This window comes from Arabidopsis thaliana, chromosome 5 (assembly GCF_000001735.4).
Source record: "Arabidopsis thaliana chromosome 5, partial sequence".
In the NCBI taxonomy this organism is placed as follows: domain Eukaryota; kingdom Viridiplantae; phylum Streptophyta; class Magnoliopsida; order Brassicales; family Brassicaceae; genus Arabidopsis; species Arabidopsis thaliana.
Genome location: NC_003076.8, coordinates 12,381,682 through 12,409,256, shown reverse-complemented (window position 1 = coordinate 12,409,256; position 27,575 = coordinate 12,381,682). Strand labels below are relative to the sequence as shown.

Here is a 27,575-nt window from a genome sequence, read left to right as displayed (position 1 = left end):
ATCAACAATGAATTCACCCTTTTCTTTTAAACACATCCCAACCCATGATATAAGCGCCCACCTAGTCCTATCCAGTCCGAAGAAGGCGAACTAGAACTACATGAGACACTATCTCTGTCGTTAAGAACCTAACACTTTCTACCAAGCTCAATCGAAATAAGACCTCACAAACACTCACAAGTGATATAGGGCTTGAAAGAATTTTTTTTGTTTGGGTTCGGGTTAACTGCTCTAATAAGGAGAGTGAGCTACTTGGACTAACAAGAGTGGTTAAAATGAGTAAGAAAATCCAAGTATTTTAGGGTATCCATGAGTTCTAATTCGATGCCAAGACATGATAATTCTAAATCAGATTCAAGTTCAAATTGATAGGGAATGGTATCAGATCCTAACAGTGTGGTCGAGTAGAGCAATGTAGGCATGATGCAGTTTTACTTCAATTTCATTGACTACGCATGAGACAACTAACAACGAGGGCACTGAGTTTATCGGGTGAACCAAAATGCTTACAAGGCTATCTCATCATTATCCCCTATGCATATGCAACAATCCTAAACGAAACACTCTAGACTCGATCCTAGATGCAATGCAACTACATGAGCACTCTATTGTTGTGAAATCATTTTTTGAAATTTTTCAATTTTTTTGGTTTTTTCTATGCCTTAGATGAATGCAGACTCAAGATTATATACAATGCAACACACACTTCCTGAGCCCTCCCCCAAACTTAAATCACACAGTCCACTGTGTGACCAAATTTGGAAGAGAGTACTCAGGACAAAACACATCACAGAAACAAAATAAAAACAGGAGATGTTATATTACAATGGTGAAGTGAGGTGCTTACCTCAGTAGAAGAAGAAGCGGAGTTGGTCATCAATAGCTGCCTGTGATTGCTCCCAGGCCATCGAGGAGTCTCCCTGTTGTGTCTCAGCTTCCCCTTGGGGGTACTCGACCTCTGCTCCTTCGTCGCGGCCAGCACCGCTCTGATGATATTCGACCTCTCTTCTTATGCTGCGGCCAGTACCACGGTCGAGTGGATTACTAACATGCAGAAGTTGTGATTGCATCATTCGCTACACTCGATCACATCATCATTCGGTCCTTGTAAGGTGTGGTCGAGTGATTTCCTGGGGTGGAGAAACCAGAACAATGTCAAGTGTCCTTGATTGCTCTGTGGTCGAGTGTATTGCTATTCAAGGCCAGAATCCATTTCCCTTTGCTCTTCATACATGTCTCCTGAAAACACTAACAAAATGCATCAAAAACAACAAGGGAAATAAAAGATCTGTACAAAGATAGGCATGGGACTTCCTCCCAAGTGAGCTTGTTTTAGGTCTTTAGCTTGACTCCTCATACTCTTTAGGCGTTTAAAGGCTCCTCCAAAGGAACAGAAGTTCCTTCTGGAATAAATTGATCTACCATGTATTTCTTGAGCCGCTGGCCATTGACTGTGAATTCTCCATTCTTCCTAGCTAGAGTGATAGCACCATAAGGTCGGACTGTAGTAACAGAGAAAGGACCAGACCATCTAGACTTGAGCTTGCCTGGAAAAAGCCTCAGGCGTGAGTTGAACAGCAGCACTTGATCACCAACCTTAAAATCTCTTGAGACTATCTTCTTGTCATGGAAAGACTTGGTTCGCTCCTTGTAGATTTTGGAACTCTCATAAGCTTCTAAGCGAATCTCGTTGAGATCGTTTTGTTGGATCAACCGCTTCTCCTCGGCGGTTCTAATGTCGAAGTTCAGGAGTTTAACTGCCCACATGGCTTTATACTCGAGTTCAACAGGCAAGTGATAGGATTTTCCATAGAGAAGGTTGAAAGGAGTCGTGCCAATAGGGGTCTTGAAGGCTGTTTTATAAGCCCATAATGCGTCATCGAGCTTGGCAGACCAATCTTTCCTTGTAATCCCCACTGTTTTCTCTAGAATTGCTTTTATCTCCCTGTTGGAGATTTCCACCTGCCCGCTCGTCTGTGGATGATAAGGAGTGGCTACCTTGTGTTTTACTCCATGTTTCTTCAAAAGGTTCTCAAAAACCTTGTTGATAAAATGTTCCCCTCCGTCACTGATTACAACTCTCGGTACTCCAAATCTAGGGAAGATAATTGTCTTGAACAGCTTTAGCACAACTCTAGCATCATTGGTGGGGCTAGCTATGGCTTCAACCCATTTTGATACATAGTCCACTGCGACCAGTATGTACTTGTTTCCGTAAGAAGAAAGAAATGGACCCATAAAATCTATTCCCCAAACGTCAAAAATCTCAACTTCCAAGATCGGATTCTGAGGCATCTCATTACTTCTGCTGATGTTCCCTCTTCTCTGACATGAGTCACATTTCGAGATGAATTCCTGAGCATCCTTAAACATTGTCGTCCACTAAAAACCTGCTTGCAAGATTTTTGACACTATCTTGAACGTTGCAAAATGGCCACCATAGGCAGACCCATGGCAGTGCAGTAGGATGCCTTCGATTTCGTCTTGTGAGACGCATCTCCTGTAGATCTTATCTTTGCAGAGTGTGTAGAGATAAGGTTCGTCCCAGTAGAAATGGTTAATGTCCTTGAAGAACTTCTTCTTCTCATAGCTCGACATATTTGGGGGCTCTTCACCACTAACCAAGTAATTGACGTGATCAGCATACCACGGAAGTTTTTCTTCGATTGCACATACTTGATCGAGTGATTTCCGAATTTGGGCACTCTCGTTAAGTTGCTGAATTGCCATTAGCTGTTCTTCTGGCATGGAGTCGTCAATAGGGACCTCGTCTTCAATTCTCATCCTAGACAGATGATCAGCTACACCGTTTTCAATTCCCTTCTTATCAACTATCTCCATGTCAAACTCTTGGAGCAATAAGATCCATCTCAACAGCCTAGGTTTGGTATCTTTCTTCGCATATATGTGCCTCAAAGCAGCATGATCAGTGTAGACTGTCACCTTAGAGCCCACTAGGTAGCTTCTAAATTTCTCGAATGCAAATACCACAGCTAGCAGTTCCTTGTCTATAGTGGCATACCTTACCTGTGCATCATCCATCGTTCTACTTGTGTAGTAGATCACATGCAGCTTTTTATCAATCCGTTGGCCCAAAACTGCTCCTACTACATAATCTGAAGCATCGCACATGATCTCGAATGGGAAGTCCTAGTTTGGAGCTTGGACTATTGGGGCAGTGACCAAAGCTTCCTTGATTAACTTAAAGGCTGTCAAACATTCTTCGTCGAATGCAAACTCGGTTTCCTTGCACAACAGTCTAGTGAGCGGTCTTGCCAACTTGGAGAAATCCTTGATGAATCTTCTATAAAATCCTGCATGTCCAAGAAAACTCTTGATGTCCTTGACAGTCTTTGGTGGCTGTAACTGCATCATCACGTCAACCTTAGCCTTATCAACCTCTATTCCCTCCTCAGAAATTTTGTGGCCCAAAACGATGCCTTCTCTAACCATGAAATGGCATTTCTCCCAGTTCAGCACCAGGTTTGTCTCTTCACATCTTTTAAGTATCCTGCACAGGTTCAACAAACACGAGGAGAAGGAAGAGCCATACACAGAAAAATCATCCATGAATACCTCTACCATCTCCTCTATCAAATCCGAGAAAATGGAAGTCATACACAACTAAAAAGTAGCTGGTGCATTACAGAAACAGAAAGGCATACGCTTGTAAGAAAAGGTTCCATAAGGACAAGTAAAAGTGGTTTTCTCTTGGTCATTTGGGTGAATAGGGATTTGAAAAAATCCGCTATAACCATCCAAGAAGCAATAGTAATGATGGTTTGCTAATCTTTCTAGCATCTGATCAATGAAGGGTAATGGGAAATGGTCTTTTCTAGAGGCAGCATTTAACTTCCTATAGTCAATACACATCCTATGTCCAGTTATAGTCCTAGTGGGTATCAGTTCATCTTTAGAATTTTTAACAACTGTCATACCTCCTTTTTTAGGAACGCAGTGAACTGGGGATACCCAAATGCTATCAGAGATAGGGTAGATAACCCCAGCATCTAGTAGTTTAAGTATCTCCTTTTTCACAACCTCTTTCAAGTTTGGGTTTAATCTCCTTTGAGGTTCAATGCTAGAGTAGGATTCATTTTCAAGGTGGATTCTATGGATGCACAAGGTAGGTGAAATCCCCTTAATATCATCTAACGAGTATCCTATAGCTTTCCTATACTTTTTAAGCTCAGTTATCAGCAGGTTTACTTGATCAGTAGTTAGCTCATCATTCACTATGACAGGATAAGTAGAGTTTAGTCCAAGAAAAATGTACCTTAGCCCTTTTGGTAATGGTTTTAAATCGACTTTGGGCGCTTTGAGTTCAGACCAGTCATCGGATACTAAGTTGGCTTCAGAGGAGGGGTTGTGATCGAGTGATGTGGTCGAGTATACTGAATGGGCTGTTGGTCGAGTGATGTGGTCGAGTATATATTCCCCCCTTGCTCTTTCACCCAAATCTTCATATTCTCCTGGATTCTCAACTGCTTTGTGTTCATCTGAAAGCTTCTGGTACCCCAAAGTCTCCAAATGTAAATCTCCTTCTTTGCTATCCTTTGTTAGAGCACTCTATAGATGATCTGTTTCTCCTAGCTCTTCTAGCATTTCGTCAGCTAACATATCCATCTCTTCAATCCAGAAAACATTTCCTACTATTGTAGGCTTCTTCATGGTGTTGGTGATATCGAAGGTCATCTTGAGATCTCTCCCGAGGTTAAGATCAATATTTCCCTTCTTAACATCAATGATAGCTCCAGCTGTAGCTAAAAATGGTCTTCCCAGTATCAAAGGGTCTTTGGGTTCTTCATCCATTTCTAAAATCACAAAGTCTGTAGGTACTTCGACCACGCCTATCATGACTGGTAAGTCTTTCAGCATACCATGGGGAATTCTAACAGATCTGTCAGCTAGGATCAAGGATATATTGCAGGGCTTGTACTTGTTGAAGCCCAGTTTCTTTGCAACAGAGAGAGGCATGAGACTCACAGATGCACCTAGATCACAGAGGCACTTGCTGAAGGCTAAAGGACCAAGAGCGCAAGGCAAGGTGAACGAACCAGGATCTCCTAGTTTTTTGGAATGATCTTCTGCTGAATGATCGCACTGCATTCGTGACTTAGCACCACCATTCTTTGGACTTCTTTGATTCTTTCTGTAATCATGTCTTTCACATATTTGTTAGAGTCTGGTATACGTGCAAGACTGTCGACAAGAGGCATCGTGACTTCAAGATTTTTCAATTGTTTCTCCAGGAGAGCTTTGTACTTTTGTATCATGACCTTCTTGAATCGACCAGGAAATGGGAGTGGTGGCTTGTAAGGTGGGGGAACGAAGACATTTTCCTTGGTTTTGGCGACAACTGGTTTTCCAACAAGAGGAGACGCTGCAGGAGCTAGTGGTCGTGTAGATCGGTCGAGTATAGGCTCTTCTATTGCTTTTTCAGCGGAATCTTCATTCTGACAGAAATCCTCCCCATCTTGCTCCACACTGTCCTCAGTGTTCTGGTTCGGACTCACTTTTGTGGGTAATTCTTTACCGCTTCTAGGTGTGATAGCATGAGCATACTCCTTTGAATTTGGCATTGATTTTCCGTAAGGTCCTGTAAATTTGGGTGCTGAGGGCGACCCAGTTTGGCCTTCTATGTATCTGATCTTAGATGTCAGTGCTTCAACCTTGGTATTGATATCACTGTAACTAGAGGTACGTTGTTTTTGTGCAACTTAGGAGGTACGCTCCACCTCTGCAACTTACTGTTGTTTCTGTGAGTTTCGCTCAAGCTCTTGCTCTTCCGCGCTGGAGGTACGTGCTCACTGAAATGATACATGCTCGTATCGTACTCCTCCTCCCTATCATCATCTGTCTCAGCAATCTCATCCTCTGTAGCTTATGTTGTAGGGACGTTGTCATCAGTCGGTAGAGCGCTCTCAAAGTAGAGGTAATCACGCGCAGGCTTGAAGTCAATGTTTTCGCCCTAAGTATGGTTGTGGCCTCAGTGCAGGAAAGCAGAATGTTGGCTGTTCGGGTCAAGGAGTGCTCGAATTCGTAGCGATAGAAATCGGCAACCATGTCGTGCTCCAGAAACTCACAACGACGCAAATGATCTAAATCCATCATCCTCAGATCAAACGCTGGAGACGTGAGAGGTACACCACATGCAATCAGAATCGGTGTCACAACACCATCTACACAAAGGGGTCCTCGCGCCCTCTTCTTCCCGTTGGTGTGCGCCCACTTCCTGTATCCACACAAGTGGATCAACCGAAGAATAATCAGTGGTGCATCATTGAGGTCGCCCTTCAGGACCTTCTTCCCCTTTGTTCTATGGAGAATGCACTTGAGTGCAGAATCAATCATCTCCATGTCTGTGTTAGACACAGTGCCTGTAGATTCCCTAGAGTACAGAACATTTGCTACAGAGCGCTGATAGTAGCGGATCACAGGGCTTCAAATCTAGTTGCTCTTAGACCTCGCAGAGTTGAGCGCCATATCGTTCCCAATGGTTAACCACAAATCCTTCAACTCTTCCCTCTCGAATTTGGGTTTAGTTCCCTTTCCACTGGGGAAACCAAACAATCCTACCAAGCTCTTGATAGATAGCTGGTAACGCTGCTCGTTCACTGAAAAAGTCAAGAACCCCAACCCTTCACTCTCCAGCTCATCTACTGTAAGTCCATTATACATCTCCACTTGTAGAGTGGAGAGAAACTCTATTGTTTCCTTCTTGTAAGCAACGTACGGGTAAGACATCATCGTCTCCAGATGACACTTCTCGAATAAGTGTTGTACGTCCTCCAGTAGCTCCAGCTGGGCTAAAGTCTGATAACAGGGGTACCTCGTTCCCCAGAAGTCGTTCAGCTCAAAAAGTCTGATGTACTCCTCCACTGTAACTTCATCAGGCCTGTTCAACAGCTTCGTCTCTCTATGCCATGACTCAGGCTCATACTCGACGTCAATGTCTTCGTTGATCAACTCATATCTGCTGGTCATTGCTCTATTTCCTCTAGCAATCTCAGCTCTCCTCTCATTGCGTCGAGCTACTGAACGTTCGGTCTCAGCTCTGAAGCTCTCATAAGCTTGTTGCTCTCTCTATGGTCCAGTTGACCAAGATTCAGCTTCATCGACGTTGTAATCCGCATCCATGGAGGATTCGCCGCTGTAGTTACTCATATTGATTTCCTGAAAAAGAATGTAACTCAAAGCCAAATATCAATATGTTAGTCCAAATAAAATGCAAACACTAAACCGGTCAAGTACGCGGTCGAGTAAAACGGTCGAGTACAGTGAGATTGTGGCTTCGGGTATAGCGGTCGAGTGAACACGAATGAGAGACAGTAACAGCGTGGTCGAGTATACGTTGAATGGAGAGAAGACGGTGGCGGTTTGAGGAGCGGTCGAGTGAAGAGATGAACGGAGGCGCAGTGAATGGCGAGGTCGAGTGAACGGTGAGAACGGAGAGGTGAGAGAAAGAAATCGAAGTAGAAGCTGAGGTGCTCTTGCGGTCGAGTGAATGGGAGGCGAGATTGAGTGAAAAGGAAGCGATGGTGAGACGGTGAAGGTCCGACGATCGAGTAGGCGGTGAATAGAGAGGAGCAGCGGGGTCAAGAGTGAAGAGGGAGGAAACGTTGAGACGGTGAAGCTTCTGGCGAAGTGAAGGGCGGAGTGGTCGAGTGAACGGCGAGTGGTGAGAAGGGAGAGATGGCAAAACTGGTCCCATCGTTGAGTGAAAGAGAGGATGAAGGCGGTGGCGTGAGTGTCGGTGGCTGTGTCGTAATCGAGTGAGAAGGGAGACGAAGCCGGAGGGGAGAGATCGAGTGTTTTTGTGTGGTCGAGTGTTTGGAGAGGAAGAGAGATGGTGAGGTTTGGTCGAGAGAGAGTTGTGAGGGAGAGATGTCGAAGAGATGAGGTTGGATCGAGTGGTGGGGAAGGATAGGGTGAGATCGAGTGGTGGGGAAGGAGGGAAGAGATTTTGTTACCTCTAAAAACGCGTGGGGGAACAAAGGTGAGAGGTGGTGGGCCACGCTCTGTCTGTTTGTCCTGAAGCATTGTTCTCTATTGACTAGAACCCTCTGTAATCCTCTGTAAACTTGTTAAACTCCCTGCAAGTCTCTGTAGCTTCTGTTGGTCGAGTATAGATATGATTTCAAAATTTTGGGTTTTTTAAATCATCACTAATACTCGACCAAACTTACTCGAGCTCATGGCCTCTTAGTGCAACAAAAGTTTTTCAAACTCTTGAATTTCCGACATACTCGATCCCCTGTTGCTCTATATAGTAAAATTTTTAAATTTTTACTCTACCTCCACGCTGTTTCTCTGTTCCTGAGAATCACAAACACAACCAAAAACAAATAAAAAATAACAAGAAAATAAAAGTTTTATTTACAGAAACAGTCTTGGGAATTTCTCCCAAGTGAGCTTGTTTAAAGTCTCTAGCTTGACTCCTCACACTCATTAAGAAGAAAATAGGTGATAGAGAGGATCTGCATAGTCCTCTCTAATCTCATCATCATATTCAGCATCCTCTCTTGAGAGATGCGTAGCAGAATACTCAATTCTTCTTTCCTCGAAGTAGGCCTCTTTCTCTTCTGGTGGATAATCTATCTCCTTAGACCATCTTGAAGTAATCTTTTTTCTCGGGATAGTGTCAATTCCGCATTTCGATTGAGCTTTCTCTTGCATCTGATCCAGTTTACTCTTAAGTTCCTCAACTGTCTGAGCTAGCTTCTCTATGGTTTCTTCTTGCTCATCAGATTTTTTTTTTGAGATCTCGCAAGTCAGGTGTAGAGGCTGTGCTTGGTCTGGTGATTGAATTCGAAGGTTGAGGTTGAGCCCTGATCTTTTCTTCTACAGCTGTCCTTTGCGAAGTTTCGTTGATGTCAAACTGCAGCTTGATGTGCTTCCCAAGGTTAAGACTTATTCTTCTGTCTTTGACATCTATCATCGCTCCCACGGAGGCTAAGAAAGGTCTTCCTAGGATTAGAAGATTCTTAGGTTCTACTTCCGTCTCAAGCACAACGAAATCTGTAGGTACTTCCACTACATTAATCATTACTGGCAGATCTCGTAACAGGCAAAGGGGTTTCCTTGCAGACCTATTAGCAAGGATCAAAGTCAGGTCGCAAGGCATTAAGCTTACTAAAGCTCCCTAATCACATAGACAATTGCTAAAAACCAATTGACCAATGGAACATGGTAGAGTGAAAGTTCCATGATCTTCCAGTTTTTCTTGAACACTCCTCTTAACAGTGGCCCTAGACGGATTAACATCACATTCGTCTTCTGAATCTTGATAAATCTTGATCCTTTCCAAAATTGACTTTCTCACATCTTTGTGAGGATCCAGGATCAGGTTGAGAACTTCTATTAGAGGCATCACCGCTTCCATTTCATCAAGCTTCTTCTCTGCAAGAGAATTGTATCTTTCTATCCATGCTTTCCTGAATATCCATGGAAGAGCACGTGAAGGTAATGGTGCTGACTTTAATCGTTTTACCATCCTCTCAATGATGGCTGCTTTCTCGTCTAGGTTGAACTGAGTTTGAAAATGGGATCCAGCTGAATGGTCGAGTCCAACAACTGAAATTTCAATCTGAGTAGAAACCTCCCCGTCTTGAACATCACTGTCCTTGGTGATTGATGTGGAGACATGTCGAGTAGGCAACTCTCGATCACGACAGATGGTGATAGCGTGAGCGGTGGCGTAATCCTTCGGGTTCTGTATGGACTTTCCTGGAAGTCCTGTTACTTTGGTAGCAGAGGTCGACGCAGTTTGTCCTTCCATGTATCTGACCTTTGAGGTGAGTGCCTCAAGTTTAATGTTCAGATTGTTGAAAGTGCAATCAACCTTGTTATGGATTTCTGCCATCTTTTTGGCGAGATCCATTGCTCCTGCTGCTTGTCCCTGGAGAATCTGCTGTAACATGTTCTTCAAGTCTGAATCTGGAGTTGTTGAAGCTGGTTGTTGTTGCTGCTGTGTGAACCTAGGTGGTGGAAGTTGCTGCTGATAGTTGCCCTGATACTGCTGCTTAGGAACATAACCCTGACCTTGGTTGTATGGAACAAAGGGCTTGGGTTAATTTTGCTGCTGTGAAGGGTAGACTTGGTCCTGCGGGTTTGCAACATTTGTACTTTTGTAAGACAGATTGGGATGGTTCTGCTTGAAGTTGTTGAAACCTTTGTTGTAACCTCCTTGGTTCTGCACATAGCTGACCTCTTCTGACTGCAGAGTCTCCCCATCCTGAACTTGGAACAGCTCATCATTACCCAGAAAATGAATGTGCTTCTGTTGTACAAGGAGTAGCTTGTCCAGTTTGTCATTCATGGCTTTCATTTCCCTATGGTGCTTCTCATAAGAATCAGAACTGGTGCGGATGCTTCTGTCATAATCTTCATTATAGTTGCCATCCGACTGAGCCAAGTTCTCTACCAGCTTCCATCCTTCTTCAACGTCTTTGTTGAGGAAGTTCCTGTTAGAAGCGGTATCAAGAATCATCCTGATCTTGGGGAGTACACCTCTGTAGAGAGTGTTGACAAGTGAAGCTTTGGAGAAACCATGATGAGGACATTGCGTCTGATAACCTTTGAAGCGCTCCCATGCTTCACAGAAAGTCTCATTATTTGTTTGTGTGAAACCGGAGATATCATTCCTTAGTCTCGCAGTCCTGGAGTTTGAGAAAAACTTAACCAAGAAGGCTTTCTTGTAGTCATTCCAGGAGGTGATAGAGCCTTGAGAAAGCGACTTTTCTCACTGATGGGCTTTGTCTCCAAGAGAGAATGGAAACAATCTGAGCTTGAAGCCATCCTAACTAACTCCATTGATCTTTGTTAGGCTGTAGAGCCTATCAAACTCGTCCAGGTGATCGAGTGGATCCTCCATAGGGAGGTCGTGGAACTTGTTGCTCTGAACCATGGCAATGAGACCACTCTTGATCTGAAATTTGTTATTCTACACTGGTGGAGGCACGATGCCATTACGCTGATTGTGGTTGCGTGGTGCATCGTCTGCACCTATGTTGTTTGGTTGCACTTGCTCATCTACAACTGCAGCTATTGTGTCTGTTTTTGTCTGTGTTCTGAGTTGGCGTGCAATACGGTTTATGTTATCGTTGAACAGGAGATTCTGATTTTCTTGTGACCGTGTTTGCATACAACGAGTACCAACTGGTGAAGCTGGTGATTCGTAGTACCTGAATCAAAACAGACAAACAGAAAAAACACAAAGTTAGTAACTTTCAGAAAAAATGAAAAAGAACTTTATCTTAAATATTCTGAAATCTCAAATATAGCAAACAAACGCCCAATTGGCAACGGCGCCAAATTGATAATAGATTTTTAGTCAATTATCCTAAAACCCTAATCATGTCGTTGTAGTATTTTAGGTGTCAATCCAAATGGGTGTGATGCAAACAGATGAGATGTGATCAGAAGTCACTAAGTCAAGCCAAGCAATATAAGTATTGGGGTTTCTAACAGTCCTAAGTGAACATGCAGAAAACAGAAACAATAACAGAATTACTAAAATCACTCGACCACAACAGGCTGATGCCAGATGTAGGATGTGATCGAGTAACAGGCAGGATATGAAACAGATATACTCGACTGCACAGACTGTTGCCAGACACTGGGTGTGGTCGAGTATACCGGTCGAGTGACAGACAGGAAATGAGACAACCGTACTCGACTGCACAGTCTGTTGCCAGACACTGGGTGTGGTCGAGTAAGTTGATCGAGTGATTGCAAAAACAAAGAAACAAGCAATGAGAACGATTAAGTGATAACGATATAACAAAGAAATCAAATAGACGAGAAATTCCTAAGGATGGGGTAATCGAATAGAGTGGTATCCTAGCCTATTCGAATGGTTAACAAGCGCAATCAAGCTATCCCTAGACAATAGGTTCAACAACAGATCAATTCACTCCCGTGATAGAAATCCTCAAGCAAAGCTAACCCAGACTAATTCCCATTAACGAAATCTAACTATGCAGGCAATAAGAAACAGACTGATAAAGTCAATAAACGCTCTAAACGGCCAATCCCTTGGGATAGAGACGAATATCTCAGGAACTAGTGGATCAAGCATTCCATCGAACACCTTCTGGGTGCGAGAATGCTTGGGATCAAATTCCAATTGATCAGAAAGAAATAAGCAGTAAACACAACTAGTCCTGAAGGGATTCAATCAATTCTAAAACTTAACCATTCTACAGACTACAGATTCCACAACTACTCTATCCCATCCCTAAAAATTCTAAGTCACTACTCAAACAACATGCTCAAAGACATAAACGCAGATAAATGATAATATTGCATAAGTAAAGAGATAAAGAGTAGAGAAACAAGATGACAGATGAGATAAAATGTGGAATCTGAATAACTTGGAAAAATATTGAATTACAGGTTGTAGAAGCAAAAGCGGCGCAGCAGAGTAAAACAGCAAATAAAACTGAAGCAAAAACTCAATGTCGACTAGATGTCCCAAGACAGAACCCTAAGACATCTATTTATACAAAACGAAATAAAATGATAGTAGACGGGCCAATAACCTAATCGCCCGGCCCATAGAATGATAATGGGCCGAGATGGGCTTCGTGATCCGGTGGAGGTCCAGGCCGTTTCCAAACACTTCGTCTTCTCCTCTTCTCTTCCTTATGCTCAGCTTGCCTGGTTGAGTGCGGATTTGAGTAGACTTTGAAGACGTGATCGAGTGTCCGGTCGAGTGATGGTGTTGGTGGTGAGTGATGATACTCGACCAGGAGGTCGAGTAACGTGGTAGAGTGAACGGCCGAATGTGGTCAGGTGGTGTGGCGAAGTGTTACTCGACCAGGGGGTTGAGTGGCATCATCGAGTGGCCTGAGCTGAGGATACTCGACCTAGGGGTCGAGTAGATGGGAAGAATGGCTCCAAAGTCACTCGACCAGGGGGTCGAGTATGGCGCTAGATGCACACGACCTGGTGGTCGAGTATGTCTCCTGGTTCTGGCTCGTTTCTTCTTCAACAGCTCCAAATCACCTGAAAACAACTCAGAAATGCAATATGTATGCAAAGCTATCCTAATAATGCAAAGTATGCAAGAATGATGAGAAATGATATAAAACAGTTATGAATGATATGAAACTGGACTCAAAACGATGATGAATGGACACTGAAAACATGCAAATTATAGACATATCATAAACCCATAACCCTGTTAGGGTAACCCGCTAAAACCCATTAAAATCATGGAGGGGTTTGGGTAACCCATGGGTATTAACCTATTTTGACACCCCTATCTATCATTCTCTTTTATTATGTCGTCATTTATCTGCTTCACATTCTTCTTTAATTCTCTTCTCTTTCTTTTTTCATCATTTCATCTTTTTTCTTCAATTAGTTCTTATTCTTCTAATCAATTATTCTACTTTTTCTAGCAATGGTGACTATATCCGCCGTTCTTCGCATATTTTTTCTTTACGAAAATGAATTTCGACGATTCTGTTAATTGGTCACAGCAGACAACAAATGTTTGGTTAGTTTGATTTTTAAGTTTAAAACCAAAGTTAACCGAGAACCAAACCGACCGAACCAAAATTTATTTAGGTTGTTTTCGGTAGAGTTTTGAAATTCTGAAATAATAAAAAGCAACGATTCAACTGAATCAAACCTTATAACCAAACTCACAGGTCTAAGAATTAAGAAAAATAGGTAGAAAATCCCTCACATTTCTTAAAAACATATAAAAAATCTTTTAGTGTTTTTTTTTTTAAACCCTCATCTTTTCATAAACAATAATATTTTATTAGAAGTAAACTTAACTTAAATTCAAACAAATTGTTATATTAAAATATAAATAGATATAAAATTTAAATTAGGATTTTTTCTTCTAAAATTCTAGTTTACAATCATTTCCTAAATTGCAATTTGAAATCATGATGTAAGAAAGTTAGTTAATGAAGTCATTCGTTTGTCTTGCATAAAAATTCATCAACGCGAAACCAAATTTTTTTGTTACGAGTGATATATACATTATTATACCGAACCGAGTATGATTTTATGTTAATAAACTATGATCGACCCACGCTACAATGCAAAGAAAAGATTATTTTTTGGTGTTTATGTGATGTGTATTTGAAAATATGTTTTTATTTTGGTAACGCGATGGTTGGACGTATTTAAAAATTAAGGCAATGCAATATATTTTGTCGTGTTTTAAAAAGACAGAGGATGTGATTTCAATTTAGAAACTTAAAAGATTAAAACCGTAAGGACAATGCCAAAGTACATAATGATACTTTTAAGAAAATGAGATATAATTATATAGATAATGAATGTTTATGTAGTTTAGTTAGCTATTGTAGTTAAATAAGATTGTAAATGTATAATATTTATTCTTAATTAGTTTGTTTGACCCTTCTTTAAACAATTGATCAAAATAAGAGCGCGGAAATTAATTTTATTGGATTTTTACAGTTTTTATTGAATTTATTGGATGTTTTGGTATTTATTGGATATTTCAAGTTTTTTAATTAGTATTAAATTTATTTCATATAAATTTTTAATCTTTAAAGATTTAACCTGTGGTACATATATAATTTAGTAATTAATTAATATAGTTACACAATTAGAAGCATCAAAAGAAATTAACATTTCATTTAAATCATATATGACACTATTGTTAATCCTACCCACTCCACTATTTAATCAATGAACTATTAAATATATAGTTTATCTAATTATTATTTCATGTTGAAATAAAATTAAGGTAAATTAACCTATATTTTATTTTTGAATATATATATATATATATATTTATATATATACAATTTTGTCTATATAATCATATTTATGGTTGTTAAGATCTAATTAATGTTGTTTGATGTAGGTCAAATTAATCTTAAGACCACTCTTTCAAATAAGAAATCGATTGTAGTACTTTACGGTCGAATTCCACAAAGCTCTCAGATCATACAATAGACTAAGGTTTTGAATTAAGCTAAACAAAGAGATTATAAAATAAAAGACAAAGAAAGCAAGTAGATTGATTAAGATTCTGAAGATTAAAACGTCAGGCTTAGGAAAATACTCAGGAAATAGATGATTAGTAGATCTAATAATGACTAGGATGTTAACGAACCGTTCTTGAACTCAAATCTTTATTACAGAGTAACCGATGTTAGCCTACATTACTCAGTATGTCTAATAATTAAGGATTCCGACGTTAGCCTGCAAACCCCTAATTCTAAACAAGCATTATTATCAAGTTTGATAAGTTCAACTAGGTAGATAGACCGATGTTAGTATACATCTAAAAACCTGGCTCATCTAATGATAGTTCTGGTAAAAGATCCCTTTTGAATGGTACCTAATACCTGAGACGAAGTTCTAGATGATCAATCTAGAATTAGAATTAAGAACAACCAAAGATGAAGAATCTTACAGATCAGTAATACCTAAATCATACCTAAAATCAGTAAAAAATCAAGGTATATCATTGTTTCAGAAATAATGGATCTTTTAAAAGGTGTATTGAATAGTTCTTATACGAATATCAACGCACATATAGTTACCAAAAAAATAAATATCAACACATATATTTACCATATATATGATAAATAAAAAAATAATAAATTATTAAATAAATATTCCATTTATAATTTTGAATAACTATTTTCAAACATTATTTTATTTCTACGTTTGGACAATATATAGAAAAATGATTTTAATCTCATTCACAATGAATGATAGTAATGTTTAGCAGAAGATTAGAAACCTTGTTGTAACAAATATGTTTTGAAAATGATTGTAAATGTGGTAAGTCAATAATGTTGTACTCTGAAGATAATGTTTTATATTTTGAATTATTAATTTGTTAAATTAAAATAAAACACATAGAAACTTAAATTATAGAAATGGGAAGAAAAGGGGAAGGGGGAAGGGGAGGAAGATATAATTTAATAGAAAATAATTAAAGACATAAATACAGATTTGTAAGTATCTATAAAGACTTTTTAAAATCTTTCTTTTAAATTCTACGAATATATTATACAACAATTTAGTTGAAAAGATATATTTCTTCTAAATTATTTGTTTTGTTCTCACGTCAAAAACAAACAAAGGTGATATCAAACATGGCTTCTCTTGATCTTTGAACCAAAAATCATTCATCTGATAGTTTCATATTTTGGGTCTCATCAAAATTCTCTCATATGTTCACTAAAAAGAGACTTTTTCTCACTATCAGTTTCATTGGTGTTCACTGCATTACCTTCATTGTTAACTGGATCACCTTCATTTTTCACTTCATCAGGGAAGTCGCCTTCATTTGATCGACATTCTTTATGCAACAATGCAGATGGTAAGACTAATCCATCTTGTTTCGTTTAAGAAAAAGGAGGAGCATATTTAAAAATAACAAATCGAGATTTAGAGATTCCAAATATACTTTTGATCAGGTTTTTCAAAGAAGCATGGCGGAGATTGAATAACTCATAGTGGAGTTTCAGGATCGCGCCCTTGACCCGCAAAATTCGTGTAGATGGTATCTAACACCACGGAATGGAGCTAAGAAATAGAGATGATTTGCAAATCCACAATGAACTAGATAGAATTTTCCTGAAAATTTGGATGATATATGTTACTATAAGACATATGATCTATAAATAGATTTTTAATTGTTCTACCTTCTGGTACTTGGAAATTGTTTGTTCTTCTAATGAATGCATCACTTAATACTCTTGAATCGTGAGCCGAACCCTCCCATCCACTCAGAACCTAGATAAACTCCAGATCAAAGTTACATAAAGCTAAAACATTTTGAGATATTGTTCCTTTTCGATTACGATAGCTTGACATCTCACGTCAAACTACGGTTGCTTGTATATGTGTACCATCTATTACTCCAACACAATTTTGTTGTAAATGCAAATAAATAATTGGTTAAATTTAAAAAAAGTTATCTTGAACAAGGGATAAAGTAATGCACCTTAAAATATGGACAAAATCATGTACTTTCTCGTTTCTTCATTGGCACGCCATCAAGTTTCACCACATGACTTGGAGCTATTATAAGCAAAGCTCTCAAATATTTATTAAAGCTTGTGCTCACCGCAAATTTGGACCTTTTAAAGGTATCTTTGAAGTAGCAATATTTTGCATTTTGTCCAATTGTGAGCATGAAGATACCAAGTATCTCTTCGACATATATGTGTATTGTGTTTTCTAAGCCAGTTTTTTCTCTTATGATATTCGATAGTTTCGAAAAAACCTTCTAAATATATATTGTACAATACTCTAAAATGTTGAGGGTCTTTCAATACCTTTCGTATCTATTGTTCTTCAAGTTTTGTAATTGATCGACGAATCAGACGATTCATATAATCATCACCCATGAGATGTCGTCGTGTGTTATGAATATCAGCTGCCACCGTCATCATTACCACCACTAAAGATATGCTCGTCTCAATATCATCATCTTCTATTCTCTCAATATTCATACTTTTGTCTTCTACCTCTACATGTATATCATCATCCATCTGGAACTAATAAGAACGATAAAAATGAACAAACAATATTTAATCTTTGAATATTTGAAAAAAGCTTTACCTTGAAGAGTGTAAAAATTATACAAAATTAATTGAGAGAAACTTACAAAGGAGTGATTATGGATTCTCTTCAAATTGTTTTTTTCTGTAGATAGTCGTTTTTTTTTCTTTCTTTGAGAATTGAAATATTTCAAATATTATTTAGGAAATGTAAGTTTAACAAATACTTATTTTTAGGGATTTTATGATATATTGGTTATATATTTAATTGTAACAATAATTTAAAATTTAAAATATTTTGAAAATCTATTAACAAATCATCTCTAAGAATAATAAACAAAACATGCTAGCATATCCATAAAAATATTAACAAATATATTATTGTACAATAATCTAAAAAATGTCTTGAAAATGAAAATACAAAATTATCAATGAATTTTCAACATTTGAGTGGTGTCATTATTTCTCGTGAGTATATAAGATAAAATAAAATAAAAAAATGAGTAAAGTCTTATTGTTATTTCAAATAAATTATTAAACATAAACCACATCCTTAACCCACCTACTACTCATATCAGTTACTCCTACTTCAAAGTTGTTTAAAAAACCTTTAAAAGAATTCCATTAGCTCATAGCTCTTGCAAGTGAAATATAGAGAAGAAGAGATATATAAACTCAGCTACACAGAACTCATAGCCATTGACCAAAGTAAAAACACATATAGATTTAAAGATCTAAGGAAAGACAGCTAAAACACTTTAGGAATACTTTAATGAGATAATCGTTATTTATGAAATGTAAATTTTCTTATCTTTAACTCAAACCTAAAAAATTCTTGAATCTGAAACAAAAACAAAACTGATAGAGATTAAAACCTATTACTAGAACACTTATTTTTAACCAATTTTTTTTATTAGATGCATTGAAAATAACAAGCTAAGTGTTATGGCAAATCCAGCCCAAGCGTTCTTCAATAGACATGCTCACAAATACGTCTTTCAAATTCAACGCGTGGATCTTGGTCACTGAGGCGTAGCGGATATGATCTTCCAGATCCGAGATCTCCTTGATAGCATCCCTAGCATTCCTTAAACTCAAATTCTGTTGGATGTCTTTCTTCTCTTTATTGAATAAGATTTATGATGTTAGTGCCAACTCCAATCATTTTAGATAACACCTTCTGTGAAGACTCACCATGATTAATTCAATCTGTGAATCTCCATTACGTTTAGTTTTAGATCTTTTCCTAGTATGCAACTTTTCTTTCTTCATTTACCTCGTCGTCATTCATCTCAATATGGTTCACACCATCCTTTGTTTGAAGATCATCTTCTTCTTCAAAAGTTTCAACATTTGAAAAACCACAAAGTCCAAACGTGTTGTATTCCTTTGCAATAGCACTTTCAAAAATCAGTTGCAAACCCTCAAATCTTCGAAAGTGCTGGTCCGCATGTGATGATGACTTGGATGCCCCTGAAAAAATATTATACATTTATTAGTTATCAATAATTATTAGATAATATCATTCAGCTACGAAGGAATATCTTAGAATATAGAAATATATATATATATCGATAATGTCAAATATATATAGACTTGGAGAATATGCATAGAGTCTTGGAGACCAATCATCTTGTAAAGATATATAAGCATTGTCTCATGAATAGAGTTCTCGATGGAGTTCTACATTCTTACATGGTATTAGACGCTTGACATAGCCACCAAGCTAAAGCGATCGATCCTATCTCCGCTTTCATTCATCTTTCTATTCTTCTTCATACATCCTCAATTCTCTTCTCATCCATTTCAATAGGACTCCTACACCTTCCTCCTCAAACGAAAAACCCTTTAGCCTATATTCCTATCACTCTTGATATGAATAAGTTTAACTACCAAGCTTGGAGGGAGTTATTCGAAACTCATTGTACCAATTTTGGAGTCCTTGGCCACCTTGATGGTACTTCTGTCTCTACCAATGACACTGACAAAGTGTGGAAACAACATGATGGATTGGTCAAGATGTGGATCTATGGAACTATATCCAAATCAATCCTTGACACTACAAGAAAACAGGCGATAACGACTTACAAGTCAGTCATTTCGTAGTCATAAATGATGATAATACGACTAATCCGCGACTAAAGATTGTAGTCATTATTCCATAGTCGCTAAGTAATGTAGTTCTTAATTAGTCGTCGATCAACGACAATATTACGACAACAGCCTAAATAGTAGAAATTCGTCGTTATGTAGTCGTATTAATTGGGCAACTATTTGACGACCATTTTACGATTAATAGTACTGTACAGAGCGTGTGAAACATGGAGTCGTTTAGTAGTCGTTAATTGTTTACGACGACTTTACGACTACTATGTGATTAAATATTCTAAACCCTCGGTATGTTTCAAGTTGTCGTAAAATAGTCGTAAAACGTTGTATGACAATTCGACGACTGTTTGACGATTAATTATACTGTACCAAGGATATGATTCTTTTAGTCATATCATAGTCGTATAAATGTATACGACTATTATATGTCTCTTTGACGATTAGACTATGACTAATTTGGTTAGTCTGATAATAGTCGGAAATTTTTGTGACTATTTTACGACTACTCTACGACTAAGTTGCTACTTATTTACTACTATTTTGCGACTACTAGGTTGGGTTTCTTGTTTATTGTTTAAAGTCATCGATTGTTCTTGTTTGTTATTTGAAATGCTATAAAATATGAAAAGACATATACACATATATTCAAAATCAAGTTCAAATACATAAAATTATCTTGTTTCTAGACAAACAACTTATTCAAAGAAAGATAAGTACAACTAGTGTTTGGAAACCTAAAATCTATGGAGCATTAGATGGAGTAGTACTTGGGATATGCTCTATGGATGTGGAAGAGTGAGTGGCCATGAAGTCCAAGAACTGCGGAGATACTTCTCGACTAAGGACAAGTGCTCGATCTTGTCCTTTTGCTCAGCTGTGACTCAGGCTGACTCGGCTTCTCGGGCAGCAATCTCATCATCTCGCTTCTCATTATATGCAGCCTGCTCTTCAATTTGCCATTGAGCTTCCTGCGGTCGTTCTTCTAAGGCTTTAAAGGATGAGTCTCCGGGGAGTTGGCGGTCGGCGGTTGGCACTGCCTAGAGTGTCTTTAAGACATCCAAGTCCATAAGGATTGCCTCTTGAATCCCGTTATGTGGACTGCAAGAAATAGAAAGGAAGATAATTAGTGACAAAATGCATCATTGGACTCTAAGACTCTGAATTAGACTGCAACATCTTACCTCGAGGAAGATGGATGTATACTCATCTAGTATGAGATCCCTAGGACGTGAAGAGCCATCAGACACAGCGAAAGCAGCCGCCTCTAGTCCAGACAGCTTCTCTCTCACATTTTGCTCATAAGTTAGAGCAATCTTCTCCGCCTTCTGATCAACATAAGTTCCATCCGACTTAGTGTGTGTCTGGATGAACACCTCACCAAGAGGGACCGGTCTTCCCATTTTCTCTTCATGCAAACACAGATCGTAATCTTCACAAGTCAACAGACTATAGAACTGAACATCACACACAGTAAAACGAACATCACTAAAACACATGAGATTTTGCAGAAACACTTACCAATTCATCTTGGATTTCTTGGAAACACTTTGGCCCAGAGTAGTGGATGTGAGGAAAGAGACCGTTACGGTAAGAGAGACGAGCTTTGGAATAGGTCTTACTCCTTTTCTGTGCTTCTTTTGTGTCCCAGTAAGCACACATTGTTCCCCACAGAGTTCTCCTTGCGGTGCTAACCATGTCCTTCAAGCGCCTCTTAACGATCTCATTGAAGTAGTATTGGAATGTCCCTGTTATTAAGGGATCCCAATAGTGAGTTTTCTACAGAAAAAGTGAGAAGTTAGTGAACACTTGAAAGATTAAATAGTAAATTCTAAAGAAAGTTGGAGATATACAAGAAGCTTACCGCAAACTCTAAAAACAATCTTTCTCTTTTATCCAATGGCACACAAGACCAATTATAGTAGGGAGCATTGAACTTTTGAGTAAAAATCCGTGTGATCTTTCTAACAAATTTAGATCCTTTGTCGCGAGTAAACCTCCAAACACATGCAACAATGACAGAAGTAAACATGTTAAAAATCCAAAACACTACAACTAGAGAAGACTATATAACTGAACAAGAGTTTATCTACACAGGCAGAGAACACGAATAACAAGAGAACATGATTCACAACAGAACCTATTAGTTCATGTCAACAAATGCTAAGTTCAACAATCAATAAATGTTCCACAATAGTTCATGATTCACAATAGAACACAATATAGAACATAACAAGAGCAGACACAGTATAGAACTTAACAAGATTCTACACAAGTCTAGAACAAAGGCAGATCCTAAATGTCTAAGCCGGAAACATGCTAAGTTCAACGATCAACAAATGTTCCACAATTATGTTCATGATTCACAAACAGAACACAATAAAGAACATAACAAGAGCACACACATTGAAGAACTTAACAAGATTCTACACGAGTATAGAACAAAGGCAGATTCTACACTTAACAAGATTCTACATCTAATTCTACTATGTTACACAACCCATAACAAAATCCAATTCCAAAAACCATCATTCACAACTATGTTCCACAACAAGCCATTCTTTATAACAGAAACGAGTTACACTACACATGATAAGAACACGAGAAAAAATTAGAGGAAGAGAACATACCACTCGGTTTTTGGTGTGGGAATCGGAGACAAGACACAGCACCACTGTTCCCTGTTTGGCACGGAGAGTATCACTTGCAGAGCCACCGCAGAGTCTTCTTGTAGCTCCGGCAACGTCCCCGGAACTTCCTCTTGGAAGTTGTTCCCTTGAGACGAAGGGTGGCTGTTCGCTGGAGTGTCTGGATCTGGCGATTGAGGGGGATCTTGCTAAGCAGGCTCTGTTGGCGGTGGAATGTAGTGGACCTCTTCAGATAGAGGCGGAGGAGCTTGACGATGTGGTTGAGTCGTTGAGTTCTGGAACAGTTGCAGCGGCGGTGGATAGTTGCTTACGTGGGGGGAAGACGTTGAAGGGCCTTGTTGTTGAGCTAGCTTCATCGCAGGAACTTGAACCGCCGGCGCCGGAGTGAAGTTGTATTGCAGAGGAAGATTAGTAGGTCTTGCAGTCGTGGATCCGCCGGCTCTCAGAGTGACGTTTGGCATCGTTTTACGCTTTTGGGAGCCACCTCGACCGGCGTTAGGCATGATAGATCGACGGAGAGATCGAGGAGATCGAAGAGATGAAGAAGAGATCCGAAGATCGAGTGAGAGAAGATTGAAGAGAAGAAGAAGAAGAAGAAGAAGCAGATCGAAGAGAAGAAGAAGATGAAGTTGAAGATCGAAAGGTTGAAGATGAGAGATCGAAGAAGATCGATCGATCTGAGAAGAAGAAGAAGATGAAGTTGCAGATCGAAGAAGAGGAAGAAGAGAGATCGATCTTAGAAGAAGAAGAAGATCGAGATAAAATGGGGATTAGGGTTTGAGAGAAGAAGAAGAAGAAGAAGTTGGATCGAAAATGACTAAGTGTTTGGATCGAAGAGAAATAACTCGATTTAGGGTTTTCAACACTAAAGTAGTCGGAAACTAGTCGCATGATAGTCACATAATCATTTGGGTTTGGGCCTTGAAATTTAAAAGCCCAACAAATCAAACCGTATTCGCTAAGTAGTCTCATTTTTGTCACATATAATAATGGGTTTGGTCTTGGAAATTTAAAAGCCCAACATATCAAATTGGTGTCGGTAAGTAGTCGCATTTTTGTCGCCTATAATAATGGGTTTAGGCTTCGAAATTTAAAAGCCCAACATATCAAATTGGTGTCGTTAAGTAGTCGCATTTTTGTCGCATATAATAATGGGTTTGGGCTTCGAAATTTAAAAGCCCAAGATATCAAATTGGTGTCGGTAAGTAGTCGCATTTTTGTCACCTATAATAATGGGTTTGCTCTTCGAAATTTAAAAGCCCAACATATCAAATTGGTGTCGGTAAGTAGTCGCATTTTTCTCACCTTTATTAATGGGTTTGGGCTTCGACATTTAAAAGCCCAACAAATCTTACTTTAGTCGCGCATTAGTCACATAATAGTCACCTTTGAAATTGAAATAATTCTATATATGAAATAAATATGCATATATCATAAAAAAGTTCAATGATATTATGAAACAAAATTCATTCAAATATTTATTCAAATAATTATACATATATTCACACATTTATACATCTTCATCTTCTACTTCATCTACGTCCGAGGACGATAAATTATATCGGCATTCATCTTCTGGTTCAACATCCCGACATCTTAATCAAGGATTATTAGGTTTAAGCCGCCTACCGGATTTTCTAGTACAAGATCTTCAATTGTAGTGAGAAAAACATCATCATCATTTTCTGTTTGCAAAAGAGTTGGATCATTGTTTTCATATTCTCCAGAAATGTTTCCCCTCGGATTGACTTTTGAAACATTGAGCCAAATGTTCTTTGGTTTCTTCGTATATGGATACAGAATATAACAAACTTGATCTGCTTGAGATGTTGTATACATATATCAAACAAGATTATTAATAATTAACAAAGAAACGTATTTTGGACTTCAGAATTACGTACCAAGAATAAATGGCTTGTATTTATTGTATTTCCTCATAGATAGAACGTCTACAACGCCACCATGGCTTCGTCGAGTGTCTCTCCCGATCTTTGGGTCATACCACTTACACTTAAGAAGTGTGATCCTCAAATTGACGATGCCCTCATACTTGAGTTCTATGATATCAGTTAAGGTACCGTAGAAATCCGCTTTATCAGATGAATCAGCGTAATCTTCACCTTTAACACAGACCCCATAGTTACATGTCTTTCGTCCGGCGCCGTGATTTTGCGTATGAAACAAATATCCTCTTGTGAAATACAATGGCCAAGTTTTAACCTTGTTGAAAGGTCCTTGCACAATCTTTTGAACCCAAAGTAGGAAATGGAGAAGTAGTGTTCCAATATGTTACCTACATAATAGATAAACAATATCAATTAGTATAAATTAAATGATCACTTTTCGAATGAACCAAAATTGATGTAGACTTACATATTCTTTAACCCATAGATGATATTCTTCAGCTCTTCTCGCGTAGAGTTATTCTTTGGGCAAGCATGGATATTTCGCAGAAAGATAATCCTCGAACATACTATATTTACAAACGAAGAAATATTTATCAAAGTGATCTTAGTGAAAATTTACAAACAACAAGTGATTAAAAATACCTCTCAAATGGTTTAAAATAGTCACAATTTCTTAAAACATATGCATGTGCGCTTTGGTAGTCTTTCTCTGAAAGCCATTCTACATGCATTTCACCACTTGCACGGCCGACGTGCATAAATTTATTTGGTACTCCAAGGACATGATATACTGGAACTTCACCTTCATTGAATCTTGTTAACCTGATCCATGTAAGTGAATTAATATCGAAGTATAGGAAATCGTTAAATAATTAAATATATTTACCTTGATTTTGTTTGTATATGATCGACAAAGTAGTGCTCTGAAAAATAAGCAATCTCGTCATTGATATCTGACTCAATAATTGAGCCTGTAGCATATCTTTTGTTCTTTGCTTTTCCTTTCAACTTTTTGAAAAACCTCTCAAATGATCCACCTATATTGGACAGGGCCACCCAATTCAGCTTCGTATGGGAGATGGATAGGTAAGTGTTCCATAACATCAAAAAATGATGGTGGAAAGATCTTTTCCAAGTTATAGATGATTGAACGCGACTTGTCTGTAAAGTTCTCGAACATAGATCACGGAAAAATGCTCCAATTCCTAAAATATATGTGCAAGTTAAATGATTAGATTAAAAAAATGTTGGAATAAAAAGTAGTAAGTATTGTACCTGGTAGTGCAAGGTGGACATTCTGGTCAAGGAGTTCAGCAAAGATAAATGGAAGTAGTCGCTCCATAAATACATGACAATCATGACTCTTCATGCCTGAAAACTTTCCATTATCCGGATCTACACAACTAGCCAAATCTGAAGAATAACCATCTGGAAATCTAATATCATGTTTCACACATTGTAATAAACTCTATTTGGCTTCTTCTGCCAATATATACGTTGGAAATGGAGCTTTACCCTTACTATCAATATGTAAGTCTGGCCGTGAACAAAATTTCTCAATATTCAATGTTGACATGATATTGTCTTTTGATTTACCCTTAACACTCATGAGAGTGTTCATGATGTTGTCAAGAAAATTCTTCTCTGTATGCATCACATCAATATTATGTCGAAGATTGAGGTCCTTCTAGTAAGACAACTCCCACAAGATGCTTTCCTTGTGCCAATTATGTTCCTTCCCATAGCCTCGCATCTTCTTTTCATGACCGTTCCCACCAACATCCTTCGTTTTTGGTGGATTTACACTAGCCAACCGCTCGTAATAAACTTTCTCCCCTGTCAAAGACTTGGGTGGATACTCTCTAGGAGCATCTCTTCCTTTCAGAAAGTCTTTTCTGTTCCTACGGGATGGATGACCATGAGGAAGAAATCTTTGGTGACAATTAAACCAGCATGTCTTTCGTCCATTGGGTAGATAAAAAGACTTTGTACTTTCCATGCAAACTCGACAAGACAATTTACCATGAGTAGTCCATCCTGATAACATGCTATACACAGGAAAGTCGCTAATCGTCCACAGAAATACTGCTTTTAGATTAAAATTCTGACTCAATGAAACATCGTACGCATCGACTCTAGTAGACCACAACTCTTTTAACTCCTCAATAAGAGGTTGGAGGAAGACATCAAGACTAGCTCGAGGATGATTTGGAACAGAATTCAAAATGGTAAGAAATAAGTACTCTGTATTCATGCACATACCAGGGGGTAAATTATATGGAGTTAGTAGCACAAGCCACGACGAATGATTACGAGACATGCCAAATGGATTGAACCCATCAGTACACAACCCGAGATAAACGTTACGGGGTTCTCCACTCTGCTGCATCTGAAGGATGATTCATTTCTTCCTCCTTTGATTGGTGCTCAACATGCCATCGCATTGCCGCAGCTATCTTATGGCTCTAATACATTCTCTTCAACCGGTCCCCAATAGGTAGATACCACATACGACTATATGGTACTTTGGTACTTCGACGGTCGTCCTTAGGCTTCCATCTTTGTGCGCCACAAAATCGATATTGATCTTCTTTTTCGTCTTCTTTCCAAAATAGCATACAATTGTTCTGACAAACATCAATCGTATGATATGGAAGTCCTAAATTGCGCATCAACTTCTCGGTCTGGTAATGTGAAGTGGTAGCCTGGTTTCCTTCTGGTAAAAAATCTATAAATATTTCGCAAACGGAGTCTACCAACGTTTTAGTCATATTATACTCCGCCTTGTTGTGCATGAGTCGAGATGCTAAGGATAACTGCGACTGCCCTTCACGACAACCATCGTACAAAGGATTATTTGCACCTTCTAACAAGTCGTAGAACTTATTTGAATGGTTACGGACCGGTTCTTCCAAATTCTGATAGTTATCATCATACCCCACGTTAAAATTAAATGCATCGTTCACCATATCCACATATGGATCTTCTACAACATTACCCACTTCTTCATGATTCTCACTAAAATACGTCATATCCGTGTAACTCGTTCCTATATCCATATTCATATGTTTTTCATTCTTTCATACACTACAAGGACTACTAACTCTTCTACAAATTCCCCGTCACTTCATCAAATCTCTTGTACATCCAATCTCGATAGAAACCGCCACTACCGCCATTATTTTAGTTTCCCGACATTATACAATAAACTAACTAAATCTTTTTTTATAATAAATCGTTTTTTTTCTTTGATGTTGTTCTTGTTTTGATTTGTTGGTGAAAGAAGAGTTTCGTGAATTTTTATTATATAGGCAAATTTTTATGACTAATTTACGACTACAACTAAATAATTAGGTGTACCTACTTACCAATGCGAAACACGTTTTCCAACTACT

The 27,575-nt window shown here is 38.5% G+C and overlaps 7 pseudogenes across 7 annotated transcripts in view; all 7 read right to left on the bottom strand.

The window, feature by feature from the left end:
• Positions 1–778: 778 nt before the first annotated feature.
• On the bottom strand, positions 779–7,159 carry AT5G33050 (annotated as a pseudogene; the record flags this gene model as incomplete). Its single annotated transcript has 1 exon — positions 779–7,159.
• A 1,305-nt stretch (positions 7,160–8,464) lies between these two features.
• On the bottom strand, positions 8,465–11,146 carry AT5G33025 (annotated as a pseudogene; the record flags this gene model as incomplete). Its single annotated transcript has 1 exon — positions 8,465–11,146.
• A 1,356-nt stretch (positions 11,147–12,502) lies between these two features.
• On the bottom strand, positions 12,503–13,144 carry AT5G33000 (annotated as a pseudogene; the record flags this gene model as incomplete). The annotated part of the gene is made up of 1 exon: positions 12,503–13,144.
• Positions 13,145–16,142: 2,998 nt separating this feature from the next.
• AT5G32975 lies at positions 16,143–17,471 on the bottom strand (annotated as a pseudogene; the record flags this gene model as incomplete). Its single annotated transcript has 1 exon — positions 16,143–17,471.
• A 984-nt stretch (positions 17,472–18,455) lies between these two features.
• The window catches only part of AT5G32690, a 58,519-nt pseudogene continuing 49,399 nt past the window's right edge, over positions 18,456–27,575 (bottom strand). The window contains exon 2 of the transcript in view: positions 18,456–19,001. The remainder of the gene's footprint in view (positions 19,002–27,575) is intronic.
• On the bottom strand, positions 20,383–22,776 carry AT5G32950 (annotated as a pseudogene; the record flags this gene model as incomplete). The annotated part of the gene is made up of 1 exon: positions 20,383–22,776.
• Positions 23,785–27,378, bottom strand: AT5G32925 (annotated as a pseudogene; the record flags this gene model as incomplete). The annotated part of the gene is made up of 1 exon: positions 23,785–27,378.